The sequence below is a fragment of the Sander vitreus genome, chromosome 4, assembly GCF_031162955.1.
Source record: "Sander vitreus isolate 19-12246 chromosome 4, sanVit1, whole genome shotgun sequence".
Classification (NCBI taxonomy): Eukaryota; Metazoa; Chordata; class Actinopteri; order Perciformes; family Percidae; genus Sander; species Sander vitreus.
In genome coordinates, this window is record NC_135858.1 from 27,198,202 (window position 1) to 27,206,617 (window position 8,416).

Below are 8,416 nucleotides of genomic sequence, written 5' to 3' on the forward strand. Positions count from 1 at the left end.
TGTTTGTGTGTGTGTGTGTGTGTGTGTGCGTGTGTGTGTGTGCGCGCACGTCAGTCGCGGGGGAAACTGAGCAGCAGCCCCGTCCGCTGCAGAGACAGGATTGAAACGGCAGCAGCTTCGGCGACTTTATAGTGAAAAAACATTACAGCGTACATTGATGTTAAAATGTATACAGGTTGGCAGGACGGTCTGAAATGTTTTGCACGGCCTTTTCGCTGTACTTTTGTTGGTAAATGTGAGATGTTCGAGTCACACACGTCTCGTTTTCATATCAGAAACAAGGAAATTAATTTGACCCGTTCTCATTCCCGCTTCGTCAGTGGCTCTCAGAATGCACGTGGGACTGCTGGGATTGGTTGAAGTCGCGGGAAACTCCTGTTATTGGTCAAAATTGCGAGTCGCACCAAATTCACGGGACCTGGTTGAATTTGCGCGATTTGGCGCGATCGCGACATCGCGAAATCCTGGAGGGACTGAATACCTGCAAAACCAAAAGCATTCCCATCAGCCTCAGCTGCACTTGTTATTCAGTGCCAATTAGCAAAATGTTAGCATTTTAACACACTAAACTAAGATAGTAAACAAGGGCAAACATTAAACTTGCTAAACATCAGCGTGTTAGTATTATTTTTGTGAGCATGTTAGCATACTGATGTTAGCATAGTCTGGATCAACGGATCTACATTGCTGGAATAAAGCCTGACATCTGGCGTGTCTCTCGCTGTGACCACAACCGAAGCACAGTGAGAGGACATAGAAGAAAGAAGTCGGCGTAGGGAGGATAAAAATAAAACAGCGTCAAAGTCTGCCTAGGGAGGAAGTCGGGGTGGATGGATGGACTTTCACCCAGGAGGCCACTGTTTGTGTCCCGTGTGAAACCAAAAGTCAGCGTTGACTCAATTTAACTTACATTACGTATGACACCTACGTCAGAAGTGCTGTTGCCTATACCTAACCATACCCAGCATGTTGAAAAATAATGCCAAAGTGGTACGAACACTCTGGGTACTGTATGTGATGAGTTGGGAGTGAGTATGCTGCTCTGCTCGTGAAGTGAACTAGCATGTATGTATGTGTGTATGTGTGTATTGGAACATGTTGGTTAATGGGCTTGGTCTCTCTGTGCTGCAGACTGAAACCCAATCACATGTTTGGAAAGTCCCAGGAGAGTGTAGGTTCAATTCCTTTTTCCAGCCTTTCATCTGCAGTACTCTCTCACTCTGTGTGCGTGTGTGTGTGTGTGTGTGTGTGTGTGTGTGTGTGTTACAAAGTAAGAGTAAATAATGATTTTGTGGCCATGTGACTGTGAATGTGTGTTTAGCGGAAAAGGATAGAGAGGGATGAAGAGTAAATGGGATTCCGACTTTAAACTCAGAACTCAATAAATTTTTTCACATGTGGCCCTTATCCTCTCGTACTCCTTCACACGCAGGATGCATATGGCAACACATGCAAAAAGCGATGCTTGGTCAGGGGCCTTTGGTGTTTTTTTTACTAATGCAAAAAGTCTCCTTTCTCCTCTGGCCATCTGGTATCACTTTTTGACGCTCTGGGTCGAGAGGTACGTTTTACGGACATCCACCACCCCAACCTAAGTCTTTCTTACTACTCTCTACCATTGTTGCTCTTCATAGTAGGTCATCTTACAGCGCTGCAGTCAAGCTGCGCTGTCGGTATCTGGCGCTGAGAGACACCGACCAAGCGTCAGTATTTGACGAATTGGGAATAAGAACAGGATGCATGTGGAGGTCAGTCCCAGAAGCTGACTGCGTAATGAGCTGCTGTTTGAGTACATCATGCAGATTGCAGCTACAAATTAGATGGAGAAAAAAACCCACAGCGCACACATGCACTTCACTTCATTTTCCTTGTAAATCTGCCCCTCAGTGTCCAAAAATGCACATTTGACATATAGAGAAATCCACTTAGCAGGGGCTCTAATGTCTAGGTGTAACTGTTTATCATACCGCTATCTCCAGGAGCACTATCTTCAACCTCCAGGAGCACTATCTTTATTTTTGTCTTTTTGTCTCAATGCACTTTACAGATAATATTTGTGATGGTGTTTATGGTATTAACTACCCTTTGTTATTAAGAATAGGAGTTTTCTTTAGAGAACAATAACATTTTTAAAGTGGCCATATTATGCTCGTTTTCAGGTTCATAATTGTAATTTGAGGTTGTACCAGAATAGGTTTACATGGTTTCATTTTCAAAAAACACCATATTTTTGTTGTACTGCACATTGCTGCAGCTCCTCTTTTCACCCTGTGTGTTCAGGTCTCTGTTTTAGCTACAGAGTGAGACCTCTCAACTTCTGCAACATCTTTGTTGTCAGTCGCACATGCGCAGTAGCTAGGTAAGCACTAAGACTACATGAGCTAGCTAGCTGTTTCTCCAACTTCGGCCTGTACAAGGCAGGATTAGCCGGGAGACTTCTTCTAAACAAGTGCGCACTTCCAACTTTGCGTGGAATACCTGCAGAACAGGGACATATAAGTAGTTCGGAACAATTTATGTTGTAGATTAGGGTGAATTTGTGTGTGTTGTAGCAGTGTTTTGCCATTGAGAACGAGCTAGCATGCTAGCGCTAGCATGCTAACGGTTAGCTCCCTAGGCCCCTCGTTTCGGCTAGTGACGTAGAAAGCGTAGAACAGCTCACCCGGAGACTGAAGGCAGGACAAATTCAGAAACCCGTATCTCACTCAAAACAGCATGGATGTTTTTTTTTCAAAGTTTGTATGCGTGTGGAAGCACCAGAGACACAAAATAATCCCAGAAAAAGTGATTTTTTTCATAATAAGGGCACTTTTATGTTATTATTGCACCTGGCCTTGTTTCCTGCTGCTGTGACACTCGACACAAACGTCCCTAAGTGGGTTCAATAATGTTGATCTCATCAAAAATGTTTAAGCTTTCTGAACATGTTTTGTTGTGGGACGTGATACGTGCATGCTTAAAGAAAAGGTAGCTTTATTATGTCATTGAAAAACAAAATGTTGTTTGCGGGTGCATGCATGTTAAGCTTATGTGTTTTCAGGGACATACTGTACGAATATGCCTGTGAGTGTGTGTGTATCTGTTTTCACAAAATGTCAAAGAACTACATTGGCAGGGAGCAGCTGGTTCCCTCTGTGAATGACTAATATCATCAGCAGTCATGCAACTGGCTGGGCACACACACACACACACACACACACACACTCACGTCCCATGGTTATACACACACACACACACACACACACACACACACACACACACACACACACACACTCACGTCCCATGGTTATACACACACACACACACACACACACACACACTCACGTCCCATGGTTATACACACACACACACACACACACACACACACACACACACACACTCACGTCCCATGGTTATACACACACACACACACACACACACACACACACATTGACTTTACACAATATTTTATCAGTAACATCTTTACAGAATTGAGTTACATACGTAGCCAGGTTTGCTCAGTGGGTAGAGCAGGTGCACATATACTGAGAGGTTTATGCCTTGACGCAGAGGTCCAGGGTTTGAGTCCGACCTGTGACGATTTCCTGCATGTCTTCCCTCTCTCTCTGCCCTTTCTCACCTAGCTGTCCTATCGATTAAATGCAGAAAAGCCCAAAAAAGAAAAAAACAAAAACAAATGGTTGTTCAACAAACACCACAGTACAAACATATGAAGCAGTTACTGTAGCCCTTGAGCAAGGCACCGAACCCAGATCTGCTTTTGGGGTCCTGTCCATGGGCATCCCCCTCGCTCCGACATCTCTTCATGTAATGCATGTGTATAGGTCCTGTTTGCATGTGTGTGTGTTTCCATCCCGTTCTCATTACCAACTCGTCAAATACTGACGCTTGGTAAGTGGCTCTCGGCTTCAGATACCGACGCAAAAATCAACAATGCCCTTTAAAGTATTTAGCTGTACAGGATGCACCGGTGGACGGGTCAATCAACACTGGACTTTCACCCAGGAGACCTGGACTTTCACCCAGGAGACCGTAGTTCCTGTCCCGTTCTTGTCCCGTTCTTGTCCCAAGGTTCACTGAAACGTGCATAGTGTAATCCAACCCACGATCATTCCCTAAACATAACTGTCCTGACTTGTGCCGCATGTCAGTTATGTACATTTTTTAATTGATGCAAAAAAAAAAGTGACGCCAAGACTCCCGACCAAGCAGGTTCCAAATATGACGCCAAAGGGCTGGGCGCTAAAGGAGACTTTTTGTGTCAGTAACAAACCCCAAAGGGCCCTGACCAAGCGTCGCTTTTTGACGCAGTGGGAGTGAGAATGTGTTGATATTTCAGACCTGTATGTGCATGTGTGTGTGTGTGTGTGTGTGTGTGTGTGTGTGTGTGTGTGTGTGTGTGTGTGTGTAATGTGTATAATGACAGAGTAAAAAACATTGAATTTCCCCTCAGGGATTAATGTCTTTTCCTCCTCTTAGAGGAGACCTTTTGGTGATTCTTCCTCTTTTTTCCTCACTCTGAGGTCATTTGATCCTCAGAATGGACAGAAAACAGAAAGGGAAAAAAAGCACACAAAACATGACACCCGTGGTATAGCAGCTTGTCACAGCCCACGCATCGCATATATGACGTCACTGAGACGCCATCGCTGGCTGTGATGTACAGTCGAGGCTGTTTGCGTGTGAGAGATATTCAAAGGGACAGAAATAGTGTGTGGTCTCTGTTTCCAGTGTACAGGGAGAAGAGACACAGGCACAGATGGAGCAGAGAAACAGACCAGCGTGTTTGTTTGCTTCGTTGGTATGTGCTGCCAGAAGCCTTTTTTTCTGTTTTGGCAGACATTACCAACAGAGCCCAGTGCTACAAATTCAACCTGGTGAGCCAAGTGTACAACAGCAAGCATGACAGTGATGAAGTGACTCTTTACCTGATGTTACCTGATGCCCAGGTAGTCGTGTCTTTAAGCAAGACACTGAACCCCAAGTTGCTCCTGGTGGCAGGCCAGTGCCTTGCATGGCAGCTCCGCCACCCTCGGTGTATGAATGTGTGTATGAATGGGTGAATGGGTGAATGGGAGAGGCAAATTGTAAAGCGCTTTGTCCGGTAAAGGTAGAAAGGTGCTATATAATTGCGGGTCCATTTACCATTTAGAGTCTCAGGGAATAAAGATACAAAGCCTAATAGTGCGTCAAGTAGACACACTGGTATTTTGGCAGACCAATATGCATTGTCTCTTGTTCGGCTCCTGCAGCTGGCAAAGGATCCTAACCAATTTTACACTCATGAACAAAGCAAAACGATTGGAACCATGACAACGACACGTATGGCTTTTGTCTCTAATGGAAATGGTTACAATCGGCATTCACTCCCAGGACAAATGACTCTGCAGTAGTCAACGGGTATTTATCGGCTCTAGCCCCGCTAATTTTGGGCGTGATGCTATAATGGCCCCCGTCGGTAACTTTTGTCATCTCTGCCACAATTTCCGTCCATCTCCGCGCAATCAGCGCTCGAACATCGTTCCAAATAAGTCTGCACCGGGTTTGAAAGAGAGACTGAATAAGATATCAAGTAACATTTTATGGACCTCCATGCTGCTTTCTGCTGTTTACTAACCCTGTTTTCTGGATCATTTGTGATGTTGAACGTGACAAACCAGAAAAAAACATAGACATACTCGTCTACTGGCAATGGGAAAGGAGTCTATCGCCTATTTTTAGCAGGTTAATCTTCATATAAAAACGTGTATACACGCTAATTCTTCCTTTTCTGGGTGTCTGGGTGGGTCACCTGGTAGAGCGCGTGCCCATATATAAAGGTTTTCTCCTCGAATCAGCGGCTACGGGTTCGACTCTGCCTACAATAAAGGCCTACAAATGCCCAAAAAAAATTATCTTTAAAAAAATCCTTTCCTTTACATTTATTTGGTGAAGGACCATGCAAACAACAGGAATCTCAAGCAATGATTAGATGTTTTGTAATTCACCTGCACGACATATGAACTCCCCGTTGCCTCTATAACAATGTACAGGCAGGTGTGTGTGGGTGTGTGTGTGTGTGTGTGTGTGTGTGTGTGTGTGTGTCCTGTCTTGTTCAATTAATGAGTGTGTGTACTGTACTGCAGGTACAAAGGGACAGCAGGTCCTTTAGGGGCAGAGGGAACATAGCATCTTGTCAAGGACACAGATGCTGCCCAACTGTTCCACTTACACTGGGTCACACACACACACACACACACACACACACACACAGCGCTAAAGTTGGTGGTCTGAACATGGCCCAAAGTTACTTTACTGTGTGTTAACTGCTTTGTGAGAAAATGCACTATTAAGTATTTTATTCAGCAATAGCCATTTAATGTATTTACATCCTGTTATTACCTCTAAAAATAGTCCTTTTCCTTGTTAGTGGAAGAGGCCGCCGTTCCCATGCAGAAATTGAATTACTTACAAACGCAAGAGGGATTTACAGGAAACTGTGCAGCATAATCTCCAGCATTACTGTCTTTTTTATCTCATTGTTATCAGCCTCAGTGTTTACTGATCAGAGAATATGGGCTGCTCTCGCTCTCTCACTCTCATTATATATGGAAATGACATGACACTGATGATGAAAAGAAAGAAAGAAAGAAAGTAATGCAAAGCCGGACCCGATAACAAGATCACACAAGTCAGATCAAAGATTTGAGAGATAATTAGAGCGCGAGTGAGAGAGGCGAGTTATTGGAGGAGGGAGGAGAGATTGATGGAGTAGAGGTAAATAGGAGAGCTGGGAGACACGGAAAAAAAGAGAGCCATGGCAAGGAAGAAATTAATGATGAAGCGAGAGGGGAGGAGAGTTGCCTGTAGGGTGTCCAGAGCTTGTTTTTGTTTTCGCTGCATTGTAGAGTGCAATCAACCATTGGATACTTACATATTCCACTGCAGATCCTCCAAATTAAACAACAAAATATGTTGCGTGTGCTCATGCCCTCTAGAACAACACATACCTAGAAGCTTAGGTTAGGGGACCTTTGTTGTCAGGGTTACAGCGATAACAACGTGGTTAAGATTAGGGAATGATCGTGGTCATGCAACAGCGACATCATGCAACCTATGACGAGTAGTCACAAGAAGACATTGCTTTGTTTTACGGGGTCATAAGGCAAAAATAACATACATTTCTGTGCCTGAATTCACAACTGTTTGATGATTTCTTTTTTGATTTTAGTTTATCTTATTACTATCAGTATTGTTTTCATTATCGATTATTGACGAGGATAAGGATTTGGCAGAGTAAACTGAAATGTATGTAGTTTAGTAGATTGAAGTGACGGGGTGGAGTGAGGAACAGCTGAGAGGACGAATAAGAAATAATAAACAGAGGAGAGAAAGCGGAGAAAGACCCAGAACCATTTGTGTGGGTGTAAGCAGCATTACTGTGATCTAGTGTCCCTAACACTACATACATCTGCAATATTGGATTCAGCTAAATGTATTTCCCCACCAGTGTTGGGGTGGTAACTCAAAAAAAGGAATAGATTACACATTACTAGTTACTTTAAAAAAAGTAATGCCTTATTTTACTACATTATTCACTGATAAAAGTAACTAGTTACACTACTAGTTACATTACTTTTGGATTACTCCATAACATCACCTGAGATGCACCATAACTTACAGTACTTGCCAAATAACATAATATAATATATATAATATATAATAATATAAAGTTAAACTTAACAAATACATCTAGACGTGCACACATTACTCCTGTTCTCTACACCCCACATTGGCTCCCTGTATGTTTTAGAATAGATTTTAAGATCATATTGTTTGTTTTCAAGGCCTCAAATTTGTCCGAAATTTTAACTTTGCGTGAGCACAACCATCATTGCGGTCTTCAAATCAGCTGGTTTTAGAAGTCCCAAGGTCTAGATATAAACAGTGGGGTGATCAGGCTTTTGCAGTTGCTGCCCCGAGACTCTGGAACAAGTTACCCCCTGATATTTGCACTAATACGGATGTAGCTCTTTTTAGGTCCAAACTCAAAACCTATTTGTTTAGACTGGCTTTTAATACGTAGTAGTGGTGTGACAGTTTCACTCTCCTGTTTCTTTGTAACCTTTTCTGATTTTACTGTGTTATATGTTTCATTCTTTTTATTGTATGATATGTTGTTTTATACTTGATTCCTGATGTAAAGCACTTTGGATACCTGCTGGTTGCTGTAAAGTGCTATATAAATACATTTTGATTGATTGATTGATTGATTGATGTATGCCCAGATCAACACAAACCCTTATTATAATAAGGACATACACAAGATCTCTCTTTTATGCTCTTCAATACCACAAAGCTGACAACAAAGTTGTGAACATCAGCACAAAATGTGTCAAGAAGTACTGGCGGCCGTTTGTTCTTCGTTATCTGTATT